Source organism: Drosophila miranda (assembly GCF_003369915.1).
Source record: "Drosophila miranda strain MSH22 chromosome Y unlocalized genomic scaffold, D.miranda_PacBio2.1 Contig_Y1_pilon, whole genome shotgun sequence".
NCBI lineage: Eukaryota > Metazoa > Arthropoda > Insecta > Diptera > Drosophilidae > Drosophila > Drosophila miranda.
Genome location: NW_022881603.1, coordinates 38,509,211 through 38,535,323, shown reverse-complemented (window position 1 = coordinate 38,535,323; position 26,113 = coordinate 38,509,211). Strand labels below are relative to the sequence as shown.

Genomic DNA, 26,113 nt, shown 5'->3' with positions numbered 1-26,113 from the left:
TTGGGTCAACGCATAAATTATGCAGATCCGCAATCGATTAGGGCGTTGTCTAACTGTAGATGAGCATCTGTTCTGATGCACGTGTGATTTGAATGACAATGGCATTATGAAAGGCATCAACTTTTAAAATATATAAGCGAGGGAGCAGAGATAGGCCAGCTTATTCGAGATCGCAATGAAGATCTTTCCGGTTCTGGCAGTGGTCGTGCTCTGCCTCGCAGCAGCACAGGCTGGTGAGTATTCCTAGAAAGAGCGCTTTTGACTGAAAGTGCAGGTTTCCTTGAACGAAAATTTCTGTTTGCAGGTAGGAGTCGTCCACAGCTGGTGCGCCCCCATCAGGTGACGCGCTCCGAGTACAACGAGCTGCTCCGCCTTACCCAGGGCAGCTTCTCAGCAGCTCGATTGATGGCATCAAGGGTTTGGCTGCTGGCGTCAAGGGAGGCTTTACAGTTGGCAATATCATTCCGGCGTTCTTCAGCTCCGGATCCAAGGAGGTGACCACCAAGAAAGGCCATCCCCTGTGCGTCATCTCCACCAAGAACGCGTACGACGATGAAGAAGATAGTCGCTCGATCAGTGTGGCGTACGAACCGAACAGTGATTCTAGCTCATCTTCGGGTGGCTCCAGTGGAAGCAGCAGTGGAGGAAGTGGGCACGGAAGTGGGCACTGCAGTAACAGTAGTAGTGACAGCGAAGACGAGGATGTATCCACTGTCAATTGCATTATAATTGTCAACGGCACCGACACCACTGTGAAGCCAAGCACTGGCGGTTCTGGAAAGCCACACACATCACCGCCGTACCCTGGGGGATACCCATATTATCCCCCACCTTATGAATACCCCTCCCCCGGATACTATCCCCCTTACCCCTTTCCACCACCCCCACTACCACCAAATCACAAGCATCGTTCGTTCGATCGTTCGATCGAAGCGCCAGAGCACGTGAGCCGCCTGATCGATGCCTACAACGGCTACTACTGTCATCCCAGGGAATTTACGCACAGCTATCCCAAGCGCTCTCGGGCCAGCCAAGAGGGTTCCTCTGCGTACCAGCCAGCCAGCTACCCGCAGCAGGAATACGCCTCCAACTACCCAAAGGTAGTCCGTAACTACGGCCTGACCCACCCGGCTCCCGTTTATGTGCGGACGCCACAGTTTGACCAAGAACAGTAGCGATACTGTAGCGATACCAGAAGCTAAACATTCGAATAAAATATCTGAAACATATCGTTATAATAGAGAAGGAATTTTATTGATTCTTTGTTTTAGGATAGAGACATCTCATTTCTTTTGGTACTTAAATACACAAATAATACAATTTTTTTTTCGTTTCTTTAATAATGCTGCTTGACATGGCTTAAATTTATGATGATACCATCATGAGCAGAGAAGTCATTTCGCTGTCCATTTAAAAATGACAATTGTCTGCTTGCTGGATAAACTATATGTTTTCGCAAATTATTGAAAGTGTTGGAAAAAATGCGTATTATAGATGCCCTCCAAGGTCTGATTCAAGAGGTGATTGTTATCTTCAGCTATCTGTTCCGTACATATGGCTGCTGTAATGTTCTCTAACATATGTACATACTAGAGAGCGGCATTTAATCCAACTGAAACAGAAGCAACAGCCATTATAATTGTACTTGAAATTGAATGGCAGAATCGCTCGCATTTTGCTCGCAAGTGTGTGTGCCCATAGGCTGTTTTGCGGGTTTGATCGAAAGTGTTACAAGGTCCTGCCACTAACAACGCAACAATGAGCAGAAAGAAACGTTGATCTAGGCATCAGAGAACACGGCCCAAACACGGCTTGTAAACAAGCAGCATTACACTTCCACCTCCCACGCACGCACACATGGTGAGGAGAGGAAACATACACACACATTCACACACAACTGGAAGTATTGAGAGACAACGAAAATTGGAACTGTAACACATCGCTGCCTTTTGTAGAGCCTGCCTCTTCGGTGCTGCTGCTGCTCTCCACACTGTGGATGTAGATACTGATACAGAGACACACTAGCACACTAACACACATGCAGTGGCAAGGACAACGAACGCGCAGGCATAAAAGAGAATAAATTAAAGAACAACTCGAAATAACCGCGGGGCAATTTGCAGTGGTACAGTGGTGCATATGGGTCATGAACGTGGGCGTTTGGTACGCCCCTTTGCTGTTAAGTGCAAGTGCATCGATGCCAAAACACACATGCGAATGGGACAGAAGTAGGTTCGCCTTTGGCCTCATTGCGTTTTTAGCCTGAGCCTCTCTGCCACACGGCCAGCCCCCCCTAACCACTCCACTCTGTCACTCTCCACTGGCTGTGTTGTGTCTATGCACTGCAAAATAATTACTTTCATATCATGCGGCAATTAAATTCATTTAGTTTGGCACTAATTTCCCTTTTACCCAGTGCAACGCCCAACGCCCACGGATCCCACGGAATGGATGAGCGAGAAAGCACAACACTCTGATTAAGACATTCATTCCATGTCGCATTCAACGGCTTACGCTTGTGGCTGTTGAACCCAAGCCGAGTGCTTTCTCCCTGCCCCTGCCCCTGCCCTTGCACCTTCCACTCCCACTCTGCCCCACGAAAACCCAAACCACCGTTCTACCCGTCTGCCCAGGCAACTCTAAACTATGTCAACTGTTAACTTTTCCTTTTTATTTCAGTTATTTGTTGCGCTCGTTGTTGTTTCTGCAGCCGCTGGCATTCCGCTTCTATGGCCTGCATGTTTTTCAAGGACTCTACATAGTTTATCCAACAACATGAGGCACACGCACACACACACACACACACACGCCAACGCGGGCCTTTTCAACAAATGCCTCCAGGAGGGGACGTTCCCCGAGAGGTGGAAAAGGCAACGGCTGCTACTATTAACCAAGCCGGGCAAGCCGCCAGGGGTGGCCTCTTTCTACAGGCCCATCTGCCGTCTGGACTCCATGGGAAAAGTCTTCGAAAGGGTGATCGGTGCGAGGCTGAGCGCAGCCATCGAAGCAGCAGGCGGTATCTCCCAGAACCAATACGGGTTCAGGAAAGGGATGTCGACGCTGGACGCCATCTTGAGGGTTGTACAAACGGCGGAGGAAGCCATTGCTGGGACTAGGTGGAGAGGCGGAACCAAGTCCTATTGTCTGGTGGTGACACTGGACATAAGGCACGCCTTCAACTCGGCCGACTGGACCCGGACGCTGGAGGCACTGAGGTCCTTCAACATCCCGGGCTACCTACTGAATATAGCGCGCAGCTATTTTAGCAATAGGGTGCTGACAATAGACACATGTCAGGGCTCTAGGGCATACGAAGTCTCAGCCGGAGTCCCGCAGGGCTCCGTTTTGGGACCTCTGCTCTGGAACGCCATGTACGACGGGGTCCTACGGCTCCCGATGCCAGCCAACACTAACCTGGTGGGTTTCGCTGACGACGTCGCAATAGTGGCGGTAGCGAAGGAACTTGCCGCAGTGGAGGAGCTTGCCAACGTCGCCATACAAGCCGTCGAGGCGTGGTTAGCCGCCGCGGGGCTGGAACTGGCGGCCCAAAAAACGGAGGCGGTCCTGATATCCAGCCGTAAAGTGGTCGAGACCGCCAGAGTGCAGGTTGGTGGGACCGCGATCGAATCGCAGAGGTCCATCAAGTACCTTGGAGTCCTCATCGACACGCGCCTGTCCTTCAAAGAGCATCTGGAATACGTCCACACGAAGGCCGGTGGGACCGCGGGAGCGCTATCCAGGATGCTGCTAAACACCAGAGGGCCAAAGCAGGCAACGAGGAAACTGCTGACGAGCGTCGTGACGTCGCAGATGCTCTACGCCGCACCGGTGTGGGCAGAAGCCGCGAAGGTGAGGAGCTACATGCGAGGAGTGGAGGCAACGTACAGACTGTGCGCCATTAGGATCGCGTGCTCGTTCCGGACCATCTCAGACGAAGCCGCGTTAGTCATTGCCGGGCAAGTTCCGCTCAGGGAGCTGATAAGGGAGAGGAAGGAGATCCATTATGCCATGACGGACAGTGCAGCCGAGGTACGCTCCAAAGCAAAAATTACGGACGCCGCCAGAAGGACCAGCATAGACAGATGGCAGACTCGATGGGACCACTCACCCAAAGGCCGATGGACCCACACCCTCATCCCAAGCATAGCATGCTGGCTTGAAAGGAAGCACGGCCAGGTGGATTTCTACCTTACCCAGGCACTGAGCGGACATGTCTGCTTCCGCGGCTACCTCAAGCGCTTCGGCCACGAGACAGAGGACTGGTGCCCCGAGTGTGGCACAGGCATAGAGGAGGACGCTCGCCACGTTCTCTTCGACTGACACAGGTTTGACCTCGAGCGTCAGACATTGGAGACAGCAGCAGGGTCTAGGGTCAGCACCGAGACTCTGGTGTCCCAGACCCGAAGGTTTGGGAAGCGGCCGCGGAGTTCGCCTCTAGCGTGATGCGAACGCTTAGGTCCTTGGAGAGAAGGCGGAAGGAGCAGACGGAGTAGGTGTCCACGCCACTGCGAAGCAATGCTTTGCGGCAGTACCGCAGTCCGCGGGGCCCCTAGTCCCAACATACTCTTTTCCGTTAAATTTAGTTAAATATTATTATTATTATTATTAATAATATAAATTGTACAGTATATATTATAGAGCAAATAAATAAGTATATGAATATAAAAAAAAAAAAACACGCCAACGCAATCATCGACATCGACTCCCTCGCGACAGAGCAGGAGATCTGTGCCGCTCTAACTCGCCAATTCAACATTGACGAGGGTCGAGTAAGAGTCCGCAGTCTGCGCCGCGGATACGCGTAGTCCCAGCTGGCGGTGGTCAGCTTGCCCTTCTCCCTGGGCCAAGCGGTCCTGAAAGGCGGCAAGGTGAGGATCGGCTGGACCATATGTAGGATCCGGGAAAGAGATGGACTCCCAAGGTGCTACCGATGCCTGGAACCCGGGCATATCGCACGGAACTGCAAGAGTACAGTGGACAGGAGTGGCTGCTGCATCAAATGCGGGGAGAAAGGGCACAAAGTTGCCGAATGCAAAAAAGAGCCTGCGTGCTTCATCTGCTCAGCAGCTGGAAAGAAGGAGGTCACGCACCAGGCAGGCACTAAAAACTGCCCAGCCACGCGAAGCGGGGTCGGCAAAACCAGGACGACATGCAGTTGATTCAACTCAACCTGAATCACTCAACCTGATTGGGCCACGGACCTTACTGGCAAAGCGGCCCTGTGGCTCTGTGGCGTCGACGCGCGAAGCGATTGCGGTTCTCCGTAGAACCTGCCACCGGGCCAGAAGGCTGCTCCAGTGAGCCAGAGGCACACCGCGCTTGGCCCGATGCAGCGAGACCTACAAAGCGGCGAGGAAGGATCTGAAGACCGCCATAAGGAACAGCAAGAGGGAATGCTTCCTTAAGCTGTGTGATGCCGCCGAAGAGGACCCCTGGGGAGGCGCGTACAGATAGATGGTGGTGAAGAGGCTGAACGCGGGCAGTAAAGCTCCAACAGATCCAGAGGCACTGGAGGGTATAGTCAGGGCACTGTTTCCTCGAAGACGGCAGATCCCTAGCTCCCTGCGGTTCGAGCATAGCCCGAGCGACATCTGCGAGGTTACGGAAGCCGAGGTGTTGCAGGCAGGCAGAAACCTGATACCTAGGAAGGCTCCGGGTCCGGATGCGATCCCCAACAGCGCGTTGAAGCTGGCACCTCTTCTACTCCCGAGGGAAGTTGCGGGCCTTTTCAACAAATGCCTCCAGGAGGGGATGTTCCCCGAGAGGTGGAAAAGGCAACGGCTGCTACTATTAACCAAGCCGGGCAAGCCGCCAGGGGTGGCCTCTTCCTACAGGCCCATCTGCCTTCTGGACTCCATGGGAAATGTCTTCGAAAGGGTGATCGGTGCGAGGCTGAGCGCAGCCATCGAAGCAGCAGGCGGTATCTCCCAGAACCAATACGGGTTCAGGAAAGGGAGGTCGACGCTGGACGCCATCTTGAGGGTCGTACAAACGGCGGAGGAAGCCATTGCTGGGACTAGGTGGAGAGGCGGAACCAAGTCCTATTGTCTGGTGGTGACACTGGACATAAGGAACGCCTTCAACTCGGCCGACTGGACCCGGACGCTGGAGGCACTGAGGTCCTTCAACATCCCGGGCTACCTACTGAATATAGCGCGCAGCTATTTCAGCAATAGGGTGCTGACAATGGACACATGTCAGGGCTCTAGGGCATACGAAGTCTCAGCCGGAGTCCCGCAGAGCTCCGTTTTGGGACCTCTGCTCTGGAACGCCATGTACGACGGGGTCCTACGGGGGTCCTACGACGTCGCAATAGTGGCGGTAGCGAAGGAACTTGCCGCTGTGGAGGAGCTTGCCAACGTCGCCATACAAGCCGTCGAGGCGTGGCTAGCCGCCGCGGGGCTGGAACTGGCGGCCCAAAAAACGGAGGCGGTCCTGATATCCAGCCGTAAAGTGGTCGAGACCGCCAGAGTGCAGGTTGGTGGGACCGCGATCGAATCGCAGAGGTCCATCAAGTACCTTGGAGTCCTCATCGACACGCGCCTGTCCTTCAAAGAGCATCTGGAATACGTCCACACGAAGGCCGGTGGGACCGCGGGAGCGCTATCCAGGATGCTGCTAAACACCAGAGGGCCAAAGCAGGCAACGAGGAAACTGCTGAAGAGCGTCGTGACGTCGCAGATGCTCTACGCCGCACCGGTGTGGGCAGAAGCCTCGAAGGTGAGGAGCTACATGCGAGGAGTGGAGGCATTAGGATCGCGTGCTCGTTCCGGACCATCTCAGACAAAGCCGCGTTAGTCATTGCCGGGCAAGTTCCGCTCAGGGAGCTGATAAGGGAGAGGAAGGAGATCCATGATGCCATGACGGACAGTGCAGCCGAGGTACGCTCCAAAGCAGAAATTAAGGACGCCGCCAGAAGGACCAGCATAGACAGATGGCAGACTCGATGGGACCACTCACCCAAAGGCCGATGGACCCACACCCTCATCCCAAGCATAGCATGCTGGCTTGAAAGGAAGCACGGCCAGGTGGATTTCTACCTTACCCAGGCACTGAGCGGACATGTCTGCTTCCGCGGCTACCTCAAGCGCTTCGGCCACGAGACAGAGGACTGGTGCCCCGAGTGTGGCACAGGCATAGAGGAGGACGCTCGCCACGTTCTCTTCGACTGACACAGGTTTGACCTCGAGCGTCAGACATTGGAGACAGCAGCAGGGTCTAGGGTCAGCACCGAGACTCTGGTGCCGCTGATGCTGGCAGACCCGAAGGTGTGGGAAGCGGCCGCGGAGTTCGCCTCTAGCGTGATGCGAACGCTTAGGTCCTTGGAGAGAAGGCGGAAGGAGCAGACGGAGTAGGTGTCCACGCCACTGGGAAGCAATGCTTTGCGGCAGTACCGCAGTCCGCGGGGCCCCTAGTCCCGCATACTCTTGTCCGTTAAATTAAGTTAAATATAAATTGTATAGTATATATTATAGAGCAAATAAATAAGTATATGAATATAAAAAAAACGCCAACGCAATCAGAAGGCCGCAGAAGAAAGCCCCGTTGCCGCCACAAGAAGACGTGGCGACGCCCAGCGTTATGAGCCAGACTAAGAGCCCCGAGATTCCGGTCAGCGGATGGAGGGTGGTGACCAAGAAGACGAGGGCAGCTAAGAAGCCGGCATGGAAACCTCACCGCCCGGACGCCGTCGTCGTCGAGGCGTAAGGAAAAACCTACAGCGAGGTGCTGGCCCTGGTCACCCGGAGAGAAGACGGTCAGCTTCAGGACCTGAGTACGAGCGTCAACAAGGTCCGCCGTACCGCAAATGGTAACCTGCTACTTGAGCTGAACAGAGGCGATAAAGAAAGCGCAACAAAGATAAAGGAGAGCCTCGAATCGGTACTGGATGGAGTAGCGGAGGTACGAGCCCTTTTCGAAGACACGAGGACGAGGGTGCTAGTGATCAGCGACCTGGACCCGCTAGTAACCACGGAGGACCTTGTCAAGGCCTTAGCGGAACAATTTGCCATCGAAGCCAACTCGGTGAATGTGAGAAGCCTACGCCCATCATACCGGGACACCCAGACTGCCGTAATTGGACTGCCGAGCAAGGATGCTCAAGTGGTCCTCGGCAAGGGCAAGGTCAAGGTGGGATGGACGGTATGTAAGATCAAGGAGAGGGACTCGCAGCCTAGGTGCTACAAGTGCTTGGAGATTGGGCACATTGCGCCAAACTGCCATAGTGCAGTGGACCGAACTGGGTGCTGCATTCGCTACGGCGTCAATGGGCACAAGATAGCAGACTCTCCAAACAAGGCAACCTGCTTCGTCTGCGCCGGGAGAGGCCGAGAGGACAGAGGCCATCAATCGGATAGCCGGCAGTGTCCCTTCTCGAAGCTAGGAGAGGTAGCCGGAACAAGAGGATGGAAGTGATCCAGCTCAATCTGAATCACTGTAGGGCCGCACAGGACCTGCTCCTGCAGACGGTGAGAGAGCTAAAATCAGACCTGGCCATACTTAGCGAGCCGTACAAATCAGGTGACAACGAATCCTGGGCGACCGACAGAACAGGGAAGGCATCCCTGTGGGCATGTGGAGGCGATCCCTGCAAACTCAGCAATGTGCTGGCAGGAGACGGATTTGTGCGCGCGAGAGCTGGCAACCTATGGGTATACAGCTACTACCGAGCGCCCAGTCTACCACTCGAGTCCTTCGCCCGAATCATTGAGGATCTAGCCGAAGACGCAAGAAACCGCGGGGCAGTCCTAATCGCCGGGGACTTCAACGCGTGGGCACACGAGTGGGGCTGCCAAGTCACCAACGCAAGAGGCCGAGTCCTGCTAGAAACTTTAGCATCGCTAGACCTAGCGCTGCTGAACGAGGGCTCCCAGCAAACTTTCTGCAGGGGTGGCGCTGGGTCAATCATTGACCTAACGTTCGCGAGCCCTTCGCAGCTGCGCAATGCAAGGTGGCGAATAGGGGTCGTGTACACCGGAAGCGACCACGAAGCCATAGTATGCACCATTGGCGAACGCCCCAGACCCAGCAGGTCAAGCGCGAGGAGCAAAGCCTACATCGTGGACACGCTCAACACCAGCGCTCTGGCCAGAAGCCTCGAGACGTGGGAGGCCCTCGGCGACACAAGCGCCAACGAATCGGCCAACCAGCTCGCCTTGCGAATGGAGGAGGCCTGTGACAGGAGCATGAGACAGCGGAAGCCATTCATGCGGCACCACGAGCCAATCGTGTGGTGGAACGCCGTCATCGACAGGCTCCGGACAACGTGTCTAAGGGCCAGACGAGCCATGCAGAGAGCGCGACGCACGACTCGGTTCGACACATCGCATGAGGAGTATAGGACCGCCAGGAAGGCACTGAAGCATGCAATGCGGAGCAGCAGCTCTGCGACACAGCGGAACAAGACCCCTGGGGCAGGGCTTACAAAATCGTTATGAAGAGGCTAAGTGCCGGGAGCAAGGCGCCAACGGACCCCAGCACCCTCGAGGACATAGTGCACACCCTGTTCCCAAGCGAGCAACAGAGGCGTCCAGGCCCCTTAGAAAGCGACGCACCGATCACGGGCATCGAAATGATCACGTAAGCGGAGATCCTGGAAGCCGGTAGGAGCCTGCCCAGCAAAAAAGCCCCAGGCCCGGACGCAATCCCAAAAAGGGCTTTAAAACTGGCATTGGCACTACAGCCATCCGCCTTCGCCGAGGTCTGCTAGAAGGTACCTTCCCCGATAGGTGGAAGATTCAAAAGCTACTGCTGCTAAACAAGGCAGGGAAACCACCAGGTGAGCCTTCCTCGTACAGAACAATTTGTCTCCTAGACAACGCGGGGAAGGTATGCGAAAAGCTCATTCCACGTAGGCTCAGCCGTGCCATTGAAGATGCCGGCGGCTTGCCAACCAGTATGGCTTCCGGAAAGGCAGATCAACCCTGGATGCCATTGGGAAGGTCACCAACATAGCGGAGAATGCAATAAGTGGGACTCGCTGGAGAGCGGGCCAAAAGCAGTACTGCCTGTTGGTTACCCTAGATATAAAAAACGCGTTCAACTCTGCGGACTGGGGTTAAACGATGGAAGCCCTGGAGGCTACGGATCCCGGAGTACCTCCTGAGAATAGTGGACAGCTACCTCAGCGAGAGGGTGCTGCTGTACGAGACGAGCGAAGGGATAAGATCACATAGAGTAACTGCTGGAGTCCCGCAGGGGTCGGGGGTGGGGCCGGTCCTGCGGAATACGATGTATGATGGAGTTCTGCGACTGAACCTTCCCGAGGGCACGACGGTCGTGGGGGTTGCCGATGACGTCGCCATCGTAGTGGTAGCCAAGCACCTTGCAGCAGCTGAAGCATCTGCAAACGGGGTAATCCGTGCCGTGGAGACGTGGCTCGCCATAGCGGGACTACAGCTGGCGGCTCACAAGACCGAGGCTGTTCTGATTAGCAGCACGAAGAAGGTGGAGACGGCCCGAGTGTCGGTCGGCGGACACGACATTACATCGCAAAGGGCGCTTAAATACCTGGGAGTTATGCTGGACACTAGGCTTTCATTCAGAGAGCACTTGGAGCACGCCAACACAAAGGCCGCACAGACTTGCCGAGCACTCTCGCGAATCCTGCTCAACACCAGGGGGCCAAAGCAAGCAAGGAGGAAGCTGATCACCAGCGTCGTCTCCTCTCAGCTCCTGTATGCTGCCGCAGTGTGGTCCAAAGCGACGAAGGTGCCGAGCTATATGCGAGGAGTCAAAGCAACGCACCGCTTATGTGCCATCAGGATCGCCTGCGCGTTTAGAACCATATCCCACGACGCAGCACTGGTCATCGCGGGACTAGTCCCAATAGCAGAGCAAGCGAAGGAAAGGGCCGAGGTGTACGAGCTATCTCGCAGGGACACCCACAATCCTCCCACCGGAGTCGAGAGAGAATCACCCAGGCACGAGACCGTCAGGAGGTGGCAGATGAAGTGGGATTCCTCGACTAAAGACGCTGGACCCACCGTCTTATTCCGGATATCAAGCTGTGGTTGGAGAGGAAGCACGGACAGATGGACTTCCACCTCACTCAGATGCTGAGCGGTCACGGATGCTTCAGATCGTACCTGAAGCGGTTTGGACACGAAGCGGAGGACTGGTGTCCATCATGTGGTCGAGGTATCGTGGAGGACGCTCACCACGTCTTCTTTGAATGCCACCGTTTCGAGTACGAGAGGCGCCAGCTAGAGGATGAGCTAACCAGCATTAGCGTCGGAGGGATCGTGCCGCTCATGGTAGCGAGTCCCAAGGCGTGGGATGCCACCACTAGGTTCGCCGCCACTATAATGCGGGAACTACGGAGAGTAGAGAGGGAAAGGAAAGTGTCGGTGGAGTAAGAAGGAACGGCTGTGCGAAGCTATGCTTTGCGGCCGTACCGCATAGCTACGCCCCATTACCCCACCAACAAACCACAGTCCCAGAACCTCACAACTAGTTGCTAACCTTATATAAGTACTAGTATTAAACAGAATAAAGTAATTGAATACAAAACGAGGGGGAACGTCACGACAAAGAATGCGTGCGAGAGAGACAGAAAATCAGTCTGAGCGTGACGTCGGGTGCTGCGTAGCCACTGCAAATTGATTTCTTGCTTTTGGCTACAAAAATGATCCGATCTGATCCAGATTCAGCAATCTGGTGCTATTTGGCAAGCAGCTAATCGGCTGGGTCCTGCTCCGAACATTCACCCCCCGTTGGAAGGCAAAGGCTTTCAACAGATCCATCCTGAAGGGGCAGAACCGCTATTTTTCCAACGGCCCTCTTGAGGATGCTTGCTTGGGCGCAGCTGGCGGCTACGCTGGGATGATCGTCGAACGCAGCAATCGGCGCTTCTTTACGAAGGCGGCTTGTCGTGATTACGTCTTGATCATCGGGAACCTCTGTAATTGCATAGAATGGCAGGAAATTTGGCAATGTCGAAATTGTTGAAAGTTGAATTTAATTTAGCGTGGATATGTAGGTTTTTAATATATGGAAAAGTTCGCGCTGCAGTTCCTGATTCTCCGATCGCAGTTTTTCCACTTGCACCTGGCACTCGAGCAGCTGCTTCCTACATTGCTGCTCTAAGTTTTGGTACTCCAGCGTTGTGGGTCGAAAATCGTCAATAGAGATGCACGAGGAATTTTCAAAAGCGGCTAAAGCTGCACGCTTATTCTCCGAGCTATCAATGCTTCCTGATACTATCCAACCAAGTTTTGTCTCCTGCAATGTTGGCAATTGGGCTGATAGTCGAATCTGTCCGACGCACATTAAATCGAAGAACAAACCAGAACCTATCAACAGATCGATACGTTGGGGCTTGGAGAAATTAGGATCAGCTAGTTTTAGATTATTCGGCATTGGCCAATCCTTTGCGTCTACGCCGAAGTTAGGCTGCATTTCCGTAATTGAGTTGGTATTGCAGCGAAGGAAGCTCGATAGCTTGCGTCCTGGGATTGTACAACTATATGTACAGACTTGCTCGAAGGTAGAATGGAATCTCCGATTCCAGAGATGTGAACATAAGACGAGCGATGATCCAACTGCAACTGATCAGCAAGTCTAGATGTTACAAAGTTTGCCTGTGATGCAGAATCCAAAATGGCACGACATGGGATAAGTGCTCCATAACGATCTGTTACATGGACGAGGGCAGTAGGTAGCAACACGTTCTGGCTAGGCTGAGATTTCTGGATCGAGGGGGGAGGGCTAGAACACCCGCTTGCTAGAAGCACAGTCGCGGCCTCTTGCTGGATCGATTCCTCGGCCGGTGAAGAGGAAGATGAAGCACCAGCTCCCGATGGAATGTGGAGTAGCGTGTGATGTTTGGCCTGGAAATGCCTGCAAAGTCCTGACCTGCACCTCTGCAATTCATGGCCTTTGCTGAGGCAGTTCAAACACAAGCGGCTCTTCTTTGCTTCTTTGTATCGTTCAAACGCAGAGAGATTCAGGAATGCCTGACATCTAGATATGTGATGCTCGGAGGAATTGCAATGGTTACATATGGGGTTAGGATGGTCGTTACTGGAGGTGATAAGGGTGACAGGTTTGTCTTCTCCCACCTGTTGACTAGGACTTGTTGCCATGGCTGAGCCCAAATTCTCCAGCATCCGACATCTCGCTTCCAAAAATGAGGCCATGCTTGACCACCGAGGCAATCCTGACGTCGGCAAGTTCTCTTCCCATTTCTCCTTTGTTTCGTGGTCCAGTTTCGTGCCTATGATGAAGATCAGCAACCCATCCGAAATCTCCTGCGGGGTCGCCAAGGTCTGAAGTGCACGCAAGTGCGAATTGATTTTGTCGCTGAGCGCGCGCAAGCCGATAGCTGAGCCCTTCTCCACCCCTTGCAACCCGAAAATAGCCTTGACGTGTGCCTGAAAATGTAACAGTTTTTTATCGAATCGCAACATTAGCAAATTCAACGCCTTGTCGTAATTCTCCTCAGAAAGTTCCAAGGAACGAATCGTATCCAGCGCAGCACCATCTAGACATCCACGAAGATATTGGAATTTTTCGATGATTGGTATACGATGGTCTTTGTGCACCACTGTCGAGAACATCGAGTGGAATTCTGGCCAATCCATGTAGTTCCCCCCGAATCGCGGAAGCTGCAACTCGGGCATTCGAGAACGGCCTGGCCTATACTATTACAGGCGAACAACGACGAATTCCCCTCGAGAGTATGCCGAGCCGTTGAATTGGCAACATTTACCGTGCGAGCAGCCATAAACTCCCGTGACAGCCTGGACCTAACCTTGACATAAACATTCGAAAAGTCCAGTCGGACATCATGGGCTAACTGCAGGAAATCCAGCCTTTCAAGGCTCGTTTGAGCGGCATCGAAATCCGCATTCATTCGCTCGATTTGCTCTAAGCGAGCTTGAAGTTCTGCCTCATCTAACTCGGCAAGCTCTTCCTTGGTGAGAAAGCGATCCATGGCCTTTAGTTGGCGCGCGATGGGCTCGGCCTTGTGCTTGTAGAAATCTACATCACTCGGCATTGCTGCGTTCGCGACATTGGTAGGCTCAGGTGCTGCCATGTTGAGGTTTTAAAAGAGTCACTCAGCACGACCGAAAAAGACACCCTGTATACGTATAAACGTGGGAACCGAAAGCAAAGGGATTACAGCTAATGCCTTTAGCTGTGCGAGCTGTTCGATTCCGCTTTGTACTCCGCTTGTGTGTATTAGTGAGTTCGCTGCACTGCCTACCGCACTGCACTGACCGAATTGTCGCGACAGAGAAATTAAAAGCCAGATTTGCGTGTATGTAGGTGTATGTAAGTGTGTTTTAGCACCGAATTGTGCTTAACCGCCGAAAATTTGCTAGGGCTAACGAATGTCGATCGCGAATGATTATTAATTGACACTGCAACTCAGAGATCACGTCGGGGTCACCAAATTTTATGTGGAGATAATGTTTTTTATCCCCAATCGGCCGACTAATTATTTCGAATTAAATAAAACTCGGCGCAGAAATAAAATTACGATATGTTCTTTAATGCGTGACATCCAAATTGCAAGTGTGGCTTGCCTGCCCTTTACATTGCCGCTCCCATCGCTAAGCGCAGCTTCGCTCGGCCGACGTCGGTAGGCAGACGCAAAGCGGAGATAGCGAAGAGCGAGCTGGCAGAGAGCGTTTAGCAGGGCAAGCAAGCGCAAAGCTTTAACAAACAAATGAGTGACATAGACATAAGTAACAAACAAAATAAGCGGCTGAGGGCCAAGAATTAGGTGCTATTTGGCAAGCAGCTAATCGGCTGGGTTCTGCTCCGAACAGTGGAGTGGGGTGGGGCGAAATTCTGAGATATTTTTTTTCTTTGGACGTTGACATGCAATGACTGCATCTTTCAAGAGTCGATGCAGTTACTGCACCGTCAAGTGGCCCGTGTGACACCAGCAGAAGGTTGTTACGCGCGGATCCCAGGCAAAACGCAGCCCTCCTCCCGCCCAACCGACCGAGGGGCGCTGCCGCATGACGCACGGTGCGTAGCCGAACCAAACGCGAACATGCAAGAAAGATAGCTATTAGACTAACATTCGAGGAAAATTAGTACTAAACTTACTAAGAAACTAAGCATGCAATCAAAATACAAATACCACTACAGTTACTAATTAATAGAAAGGTGTGTAAGGATTAATAATTTAATAAGAGGAAGGGAATTAGTGTTGGATATAATATGGTAGAGGGAATTATAATCCGAGCATAAGACCCTAAATGGTTCATGCAAGGAATAATTCGATCTACAAAGTGGAAGGAACAACGCTATAAAATTTCTAGTCAGTCTAATAGGAATCGTGAAGTTTATGCGGCTCAACAGATCAGGGCTGTCTATGTCACCCCTGATCAAGTTGTGCATAAATATCACACCAAGCATTTTTCTACGGTTAACTAAGGATAGGAGGTTTACTAATAGTAGTCTACTAGAGTAAGATGGGAGTCTTATACCCGCATCCCAGTTAAGGCCCCGCAGAGCAAAGAGTAAAAAGTTTTTCTGTACTGATTCTATACGGTCCTGGTGTACTTTGTACTGAGGGCACCATATTCAAGATCTAGGCCGTATTCTAAGATCGGACGAACAAGCGAGGTATAGAGAGTCTTTGTTATATAGGGGTCGTCAAATTCCTTTGACCACCTCTTTATAAACCCAAGCACGCCCATGGCCTTATTTACCATGGTAGAAATGTGTTCGGAAAACTTTAACTTGGGGTCTAACATAACACCCAGATCATCCACCAGGGTAATTCTCTCAAGAGAACCACCAAATAGGGTGTAGGGAGCCAACAAAGGGCTAGAACGATGAAATGTCATAACTTTGCATTTCGAGGCATTAAGGTGTAACAAGTTTGCACAACACCATGACTGAAAGTTATTGAGATCGGATTGCAAGCGAGAATGAAATGAAATGTCCTTGTACTGGACACAGAGTTTAACATCATCCGCATACATAAGTACTCGAGAGTATGTTAATACTGAAGGCAAGTCATTTATAAAGAGTGTGAAGAGTAAGGGGCCTAGATGTCTTTTTTATGGAGAGGAATTATAAACGATTCCTTTCAGATCGGGGGGAAGCAAGAAGAATCAATGGACAGGTTGAATAGTTTAAGCAAAGGTCCACACAGAGCCTCGGCGCAGTACCTGAGTACACAGCCTGGAACCCCGTCTGGACCCGGTGAAAACACCGGCTTAACTAGTCGAAGATCTTGAAGTAGGGAACATTCATTTAACAAGGAACTGAAAATGCCGTTCGACCTCGGTAAACCGTATGGGTACGGATGACCAGAGCAGCTTTCCTCAGAATAGGTGGTTTGGAAAAATTGGGCAAAAAGATCGGCAATTGCCTGATCATTATTTGCCGACGTATTACAAAATGATAGCGAGGATGGGTGTGCGGACGTTCTACGCTTACTGTTTACGAAGCAGTAAAACTGTTTAGGGTCCTGAGAAACGTTTTATAGTGAGATCTAACAGAAGTGCGGATACCAAATTTGGTTACTCTAGCCTTAATAGTCTCGGAGATTTGTGGATGCCCCAGATTTTCGTCCTTGCGGGGGCGAAAGGGGGTGCGGCGAAATTTTGAGTATCGGGTATAATGATGGGGAACGTTGTGAGTTGCTGCGGAGACCGCAACTCTACAGTTATACCCGATACTAAGTCAGTATGGCTCTCCTCCGGCAGACGCCGCTAATATTAAACGACACGACAAAGAGTGCGTGCGAGAGAGACAGAAAATCAGTCTGAGCGTGACGTCGGGCGCTGCGTAGCCACTGCAAATTGATTTCTTGCTTTTGGCTACAAAAATGATCCGATCTGATCCAGATTCAGCAGTCTGATAGATATGTCATTATCTATGATTCTGCGTTTTTAGTTTTCTCGAATGTGCAATATTGAAGATGCAATAGATTTTCGTCCTTTGTGGGGGCGGAAGGGGGTGGGGCGAAATTCTGAGATATACGTTTTATAGTGAAATCTAACAGAAGTGCGGATACCAAATTTGGTTACTCTAGCCTTAATAGTCTCTGAGATTTGTGGATGCCCCAGATTTTCGTCCTTTGCGGGGGCGAAAGGGGGTGCGGCGAAATTTTGAGTATGGGGTATAACGAGGGGGAACGTTGTGAGTTGCTGCGGAGACCGCAACTCTACAGTTATACCCGATACTAAGTCAGTATGGCTCTCCTCCGGCAGACGCCGCTAATATTAAACGACACGACAAAGAGTGCGTGCGAGAGAGACAGAAAATCAGTCTGAGCGTGACGTCGGGCGCTGCGTAGCCAGTGCAAATTGATTTGTTCCTTTTGGCTATAAAAATGATCTGATCTGATCCAGATTCAGCAATCTGATAGATATGGTCATTATCTATTATTCTGCGTTTTTAGTTTTCTCGAATCTGCAATATTGTGGATGCAACAGATTTTCGTCCTTTGTGGGGGCGGATGGGGGTGGGGCGAAATTCTGAGATATACGTTTTATAGTGAGAGCTAACAGAAGTGCGGATACCAAATTTGGTTACTCTAGCCTTAATAGTCTCTGAGATTTGTGGATGCCTCAGATTTTCGTCCTTTGCGGGGTCGGAAGGGGGTGTGGCGAAATTTGGACACGAAACGGTCAAGGTCCGATATCACAGGAGTGTGGATACCAAATTTGGTTGCTCTGGCTCTTTTATAGGTTCTGAGATCCTTGACCTCATATTTTGCAATTGGCAAAACCGACCATGAAACCTGTGTGTTAGAGAGAGACAGAGCGAGAAAGAATGAAATTGTTTTCTTGATTCTGGCTATAATAATTATACGATCTGGTTCAGATTTTGCACTATAGAAGATATAGTCATCTTCTACGGTTCTGCGTTTTTAGTTTTCTCGTATCGTCGAAGTTGTGGATGCCACAGGTTTTCGACCTTTGTGGGGGCGAAAGTGGGCGGGGCAAAGTTTTGAAATATTCTTGTAGCAGTGACATATCACAGAAGTCTGGATCCAAACATCGTTGCTCTCGCTCTTATAGTCTTTGAGCACTAGGCGCTGAAGGGGACGGACAGACGGACGGACGGACAGACGGACAGACAGACATGGCTCAATAGACTCGGCTATTGATGCTGATCAAGAATATATATACTTTATGGGGTCGGAAACGATTCCTTCTGGACGTTAAACACATCCACTTTTACCACAAATCTAATATACCCCAATACTCATTTTGAGAATCGGGTATAAAAACGAGGGGGAACGTTGTGAGTTGCTGCCGCAACTCTACATTTATACCCGATACTTAGTCAGTATGGCTCTCCTCCGGCAGACGCCGCTAATATTGAACGACACGACAAAGAGTGCGTGCGAGAGAGACAGAAAATCAGTCTGAGCGTGACGTCGGGCGCTGCGTAGCCACTGCAAATTGATTTCTTGCTTTTGGCTACAAAAATGATCCGATCTGATCCAGATTCAGCAGTCTGATAGATATGTCATTATCTATGTTTCTGCGTTTTTAGTTTTCTCGAATGTGCAATATTGAAGATGCAACAGATTTTCGTCATTTGTGGGGGCGGAAGGGGGTGGGGCGAAATTCTGAGATATACGTTTTATAGTGAAATCTAACAGAAGTGCGGATACCAAATTTGGTTACTCTAGCCTTAATAGTCTCTGAGATTTGTGGATGCCCCAGATTTTCGTCCTTTGCGGGGGCGAAAGGGGGTGCGGCGAAATTTTGAGTATGGGGTATAACGAGGGGGAACGTTGTGAGTTGCTGCGGAGACCGCAACTCTACAGTTATACCCGATACTAAGTCAGTATGGCTCTACTCCGGCAGACGCCGCTAATATTAAACGACACGACAAAGAGTGCGTGCGAGAGAGACAGAAAATCCGTCTGAGCGTGCCGTCGGGCGCTGCGTAGCCAGTGCAAATTGATTTGTTCCTTTTGGCTATAAAAATGATCTGATCTGATCCAGATTCAGCAGTCTGATAGATATGGTCATTATCTATAATTCTGCGTTTTTAGTTTTCTCGAATCTGCAATATTGTGGATGCAACTGATTTTCGTCCTTTGTGGGGGCGGAAGGGGGTGGGGCGAAATTCTGAGATAAACGTTTTATAGTGAGATCTAACAGAAGTGCGGATACCAAATTTGGTTACTCTAGCCTTAATAGTCTCTGAGATTTGTGGATGCCCCAGATTTTCGTCCTTTGCGGGGGCGGAAGGGGATGTGGCGAAATTTGGACACGAAACGGTCAAGGTCCGATATCACAGGAGTGTGGATACCAAATTTGGTTGCTCTGGCTCTTATAGGTTCTGAGATCCTTGACCTCATATTTTGCAATTGGCAAAACTGACCATGAAACCTGTGTGTTAGAGAGAGACAGAGCGAGAAAGAATGAAATTGTTTTCTTGATTCTGGCTATAATAATTATACGATCTGGTTCAGATTTTGCACTCTAGAAGATATAGTCATCTTCTACGATTCTGCGTTTTTAGTTTTCTTGTATCGTCGAAGTTGTGGATGCCACAGATTTTCGACCTTTGTGGGGGCGAAAGTGGGCGGGGCAAAGTTTTGAAATATTCTTGTAGCAGTGACATATCACAGAAGTCTGGATCCAAACATCGTTGCTCTCGCTCTTATAGTCTTTGAGCACTAGGCGCTGAAGGGGACGGATAGACGGACGGACGGACGGACGGACGGACGGACGGACGGACAGACGGACAGACAGACATGGCTCAATCGACTCGGCTATTGATGCTGATCAAGAATATATATACTTTATGGGGTCGGAAACGATTCCTTCTGGACGTTACACACATCCACTTTTACCACAAATCTAATATACCCCAATACTCATTTTGAGTATCGGGTATAAAAACACACACGCCACGGGTATGGACACGAAAGAGAGCTTGTTGTAGTGGAAAGCAAGTGTAGGCCGTTTTGGACATGGCTGAGTTGAATGTAAGCAAATTGCTGGGGGCATTACGAGCACAAGTCTGTCTCAGACAGAACAAAAAAGTGCATCACTAAAATTGTTCTGTTATAGGAACGGATTATTGAGGGATGAATGAAAATCAATTTCCAAATGGTTATTCTCGAAGATCAACATTTAGGATTGAAAATTAAATTTCGGACAGTGGTGACAGTCAAAACTGATGTGAGATACATTGTTCGGATGCCAATGAAAGGTTTACTGAATGTAGTCATATATTGTTGGCATTGGCATTTTTCAGGATTTGTGGTCAGCAAAACATTTACAAAAACGAACGGAGAAATGCCCAATAAATGCGATAATTAGGAAATCTATTTGTGCAATATTTTGCCTCCCAATCAAAACTACATTAAGCACTTGAGCAGAGTTTTTGTCTTTGATTTTCTTAAGTATTCAATGCTCTGATGAAGATAAATTACATAGATCTTGAATAATTTTCCATGGGGAAAAGTCAGACAAGCATTTAGAGCAGCCGAACACACACGTCATCAGCACCGGCGTCATCATCATCTTAATACACGCACTCACCCACACCCACACACACACACACACACACACACACAAGCATACCCAATACATATGTCTCTGATATCAACGGAAGTGCGTACACGACTACACGCATGAGTGCCATTTTGTTAAGGCGCAAAAATTGATAAGTGCCTTGTGGTTCTTGCGGTCCTGAGCGGCCCATTAACCGAACCAAGCGGCATGGAAAGAGGGTTGCAGAGGGTGTTGCTGGGTGTATGTGTGTAGCATAATACAATTTACACAATAAGAGAGGCAGAAAGCACCAGCAGCCGATGCACGTCAATCAAAAATGGCGTCAAATAATCATTAACAAACCAACACTGCCAAAAAATATGTACCTATGAATTACAGGAAATCTTCTCTAACCAAAGAAGAAATCATGTCTTAAGTGTGAATGGACAAGAAAGCCCGTCTTCGATTGGAGAGAATCCATGTTATCTTTAAGCAAACGGCTATCCCCAGCTTGGGGAACACCGATTTGACCGTTTTGTTACGAGAATTTTCGTTCAGTGCAGCGAGAAGAACGTGATTTTAAATGGAAGAGGATTGGAAATGTATGTAGAGACGGAGTTGTTCTTGCGTTGGCTGTCATGTTTGTAGTTGTCTGTCTCTGAAGCTCCTTTTGGCTTGTTGTTGGTTTGGTGAATAAACGAATGTGCGGTTTCCGAAGCAACATCGGCAGCACCGATTTTACATGGCTTAGGCTGCGAAAACTCCTGGTATAACTGATGAATGCTAAATGTCGAGGGGAGTTTGTCGAAATCCCTTTAAAAAGTGTATACTTTTCCCTTATTGTGCCATGAAGCAGGTTCTGGCATAGGCATTCAATAATCTGCTAATTGAATACCTGGCAATTTGGCATCAATGGAAGTTTCGCCGTACCTGGGCCTTGTCCCCCATCGAACCATCCATCCAACCATCCATCTGTATCCTGAAATGTATGTTCACAACACTAACGAGCTGTGATTTTTCTTGCCATCAGCAGAGGCAGGGGAAGGGGACAAGGTAGAGAGTGCAAGTCAATGCGATTGGCGTCAATTAAGTACCATAAGCGACACAACAAGCCGTCAGTTGGTCTGTCTGCTCTTCTGTCCCTCTGTTCGTCCGTGCCTCCACGTGCCTCCTCCAGCACGGAGTTTAACGCTCTTGCTCTTTCTCCGACTTAGAGGGGGAAGCTTTTGACACACTTTTCCGTAGCAGCAACGGCAGCGGCACTAGATTGATTGGCGCCGCTCAATTGGTAACCTTTTTGGCCTGGTCTCGGCTTGTTTTACCGTTGACTTCATGTGCAGCATCGTTACACGCATCGCTGGGCCTCCTGCGACTCCTGCCAGCCACACAAGCGATTAGAATAAATTGCAACATTCTGGCAAAACGACAGGCCCCAGCATCAGTTCAGTTCAGTTGAGTACCAGGCCAGGCCTAGGATTGGGTTTGGGTTGGTTTGGGTTTGCAGATTGGTATTGAGCTCAACGCTATGCATTTGACACGAGTGCCGATTTCTGCTTCGATAATTTCCTCAATATCACAATCTGCGTGTAGTCTCTGTATCTCAAAACTTTTCGAGTATCGGTCGCTCTCTGTGTGCGTATGGCTGGCTGTGCTTGTGGTTGCGGACGGGTGAGTGTAATCAATTTTAGTGGCAACTCAAAGTTTTTCAATGCGCTGCCATTCAATTAAAAATTTGTGCTCAACTTTATTTTGCTGTTAACTGGCAATCTACATGCATCCATCCAGCCATCCATCCATCCTCCTCTTCCCATCCATTCCCTTCCCCTTCAATATATATGTATAGATATATATAGTGACATATCTATAGTCCATGCTCCGCATACCCTTGTCTATGTCTATTACCCTGCACCCACAATACTATAAACAATACAACACCCTCAGCTTCGAACCCTCATAAGCAATCTCACGCTCGAAATGGACCACGCGTAGCCGATTGCAGGCAATGTAAACAAACACCCTAAACTGGAAGTTGAACATAAAACAATAGATGCCGCACCAGAATCACGCCACTCTTCAGAGATCAATTACTAATCGATTCTCAAGAATCACACCATCCTAGCTGACCAATCAGAGGCCCTATTCTCAGCCACCCCCAAGTAATGCAACACCGCTCATACGCAGCTGAAGCCTTTCATCAAAAGCCGCCTTTCCCACATATCGATCGAGTCACGTACTCCATCTCCGAAGCCGAAGTCGAAGCCAACGCCTACGAATCCAAATCCGAATCCCAAACCGAGCATCATAATATAAATAGTCTGCATCTAAGAAGCCAACTCAGTTCTGTTCAAGACAAACGTCAATCGCGACACCGTCGGAGAATTCAACCAAAGTTAATTCCGTTCAAGACATCAGACCTCAGTCATCGTCGGGGAAATAACTAACCAATGTACGCTAAGTTTAAGTGAAAGAATAAAACCTTTTTTAAAACTTAAACTGAAGTGTCGCATATTTAACTGGCGCAGTCGGTAGGATCTCAGTTAAAAGTGAATCTTTTTTTTTTAGACGATCAATTGGCGTAGTGACAGTTACAGTGCGTAATAACCTACAGTGATCAGAGAAAAAGTAACGCTAATACTAAAGAGATCCGCCAAAGAATCTACACACGATCGAACTCAATTAATATTAGGAAAAAATAAATAAATAAAAAGAAATCAACCTAACAGAAATCAGCTAACAGAAATACACCTGAACCAAGCCTTGAAGTCAATCAGGCAAATTCCACCATACGACGGATGCCAAGAACGCCTAAGCTCGTTCATAAGCAGGATCGAGTACATCTCCGAATTGTACCCAACAGAAGACATCCGGCAACAAAGCATTATGTACGGAGCCACTGAGGGTCAACTGTGCGGACGAGCACAACTTTTATCACAAAGCCTTCAACCCAACACCTGGACCGATCTAAAAGCAGCCCTAATCAGCAAATTCAACAACCACACTCCATACGAAACGCTGCTACAACAATTACACGACACCAAATTCAATGGGAATATTCGTAAGTTCGTGGAGGAACTAGAAATTAAGTCAAATGTTATAGTAAGTAAACTAAATCTGGAGACTAGCCCAGAAAATAAGATAATCTTTAAAAACGCTCTGGCAAATGCCACCAGACATACCATAGAAGATGCTCTACCCAATAAACTGTTCATCATTTTAGCAAAGAAAGACATTTCTACTATGGCTAATCTAGAAAAATCAGCTCAAGAGTTAGGAATCTACGAAAATTTCGTAACTGATAAGAAGAATCACGAACACTCAAGAAACGGAAATAACAATCGTAGGAATGTTGGAACTTATTACCCTCGCTATAGTAGTAACGATTATAACAATCAAAACCCAAGTACTGCCAGAAATAATCATGGATCGAATCGAAATAATTCAGGAAATTTTGCCGTAAATAATAAAGGATTATTTAACGAACTTAGAAATTCCTTAAACCAGGGCAGAGTACAGAATCCCACAAACTATCAAATCAATCAGACTCAGGCAGGTAGCAGTGCACCAAATCAGCCAGTCAAACGATCTAGGGAAAGCCAAAGCGGACAAATGAAAATGGATGTAAATTTTCAGCAGAAGACCATATATAGAAATAATCGTAAATAATAAAAAATTAAGAGGTATCGCGGACTCGGGATCGTCAATAAATATAATAAAAGAAAACTATACAGATTCCAAAGTCGATAGCGACAACCTCACCGTCCATACCATCAATGGACCCGTCCGTCTGACTCAGAGCATTACACGTAATGCAACCAAAAACTGTCCGACAAAACAAAAATTTTATATTCATAATTTTTCTGAAAATTATAACATACTCTTAGGCAGAGAATATTTGATGGCCAGCAAAGCCGTCATCGATTACCGAAAGGAAACGGTAACGTTAGGAGAAAGGTCATACCCAATCATCCAAAGTGGAGAAGCAATTGCCGTCGGCAAGACCGCACACAAAGGTGATAAGCCATCTTCAAAGGAAGATATAACTACACCTAAGTGCCTTGACCCATCTCCTGAAGGAGAGCAATACTTCGCTTCCGCATTAGAGAATGAATTAAGGGAATGCAACCAGCTAAGGTTGGAACATTTAAATGACGAAGAAAAGGAGAAACTAAAGAAAGTTCTCTATGAATTTAAGGACGTGCAGTATAAAGAAGGTGACATTTTGACCTTCACTAGTACTATAAAGCACGAAATTAAAACCCATCACGAAGATCCTGTATATCGTCGACCATATAATTATGCTCAAATACACGATCAAGAAGTGACTCAACAAATCAAAGATATGATTAGACAGGGAATCATTCGTAAGTCGAATTCTCCCTATTGTGCACCCATCGCTATGATACCAAAGAAAATAGATGCTTCAGGAAAGCAGAAATATCGTATGGTAGTAGATTATAGAAGTCTAAACGAGGTGACAATAAAGGATAAATTTCCTACACCCAGAATGGACGAAATACTAGATAAACTAGGTAGGTGCCAATATTTCACAACAATCGATTTAGCTAAGGGATTCCATCATATTCCTATGGAACCTAGCTCAATCCCAAAAACAGCTTTACCCACGAAGCATGGTCATTACGAGTTCACTCGTATGCCCTTTGGGCTAACCACTGCCCCCGCTACCTTCCAAAGATGTATGAACAATCTGCTAGAAGAGTTAATCTTCAAAAATTGCCTCGTATACTTAGACGAAATCATTATATTTTCCACTTCATTGGAAGAACACCTGTTGTCACTAAGGAGAGTATTTGGAAAGTTGAGAGACGCCAACTTAAAGCTACAAATGGATAAGTGTGAATTCCTGAAGAAAGAAACGGAATTCCTAGGCCATGTAGTAACAACTAACGGCATAGTTCCTAATCCAAAGAAAATATCTGCCATAATAAACTTCCCAATACCCAATACAACCACAAAAATAAAATCATTCATAGGTTTATGTGGATTCTATAGGAAATTCATTCCCAACTTCGCTAATATAGCGAAACCTATGACACTCAAATTAAAGAAACGAGCAGTCATAGACCCAACAGAGGAAAAATACGTCGAGGCCTTCGAAAAATTGAAAGTACTTATCACCTCAGACCCCATCCTCGCATTCCCAGATTTCAACAGAAAGTTCACGGTAACAACCGATGCAAGTAACATTGCATTAGGAGCAGTGTTGTCGCAAGACCACAAACCAATCTGCTATGCAAGTAGAACCTTAAACGAACATGAAATCAATTATTCAGCAATAGAAAAGGAATTACTAGCTATAGTTTGGGCAACTAAGTATTTCAGATCATACCTGTTTGGTAGAACGTTTGAGATATTGAGTGATCACAAACCCTTGATTTGGTTGAATAACCTCAAGGAACCAAATATGAAGCTACAACGATGGAAGATCAAATTAAATGAATTTGACTTCAAAATAAAATATTTACCCGGAAAGGAGAACCATGTAGCCGATGCGCTATCAAGAGTAAAGATTAACGAAAACCTACTCGGGGAAACCATTAATAGTGATTGTGCAACGGTCCATAGCGCACAAGAAGATAATACAAATTATATTCCACTTACAGAGAGACCAATCAATTACTATAATAGGCAAATAGAACTGATTAAAGGTAATGCGG

At 48.8% G+C, this 26,113-nt stretch overlaps 1 pseudogene; it reads left to right on the top strand.

Moving 5' to 3' along the window:
* Positions 1 to 175: 175 nt before the first annotated feature.
* LOC117191661 lies at positions 176 to 1,175 on the top strand (annotated as a pseudogene).
* The last annotated feature ends 24,938 nt before the right edge of the window (positions 1,176 to 26,113 follow it).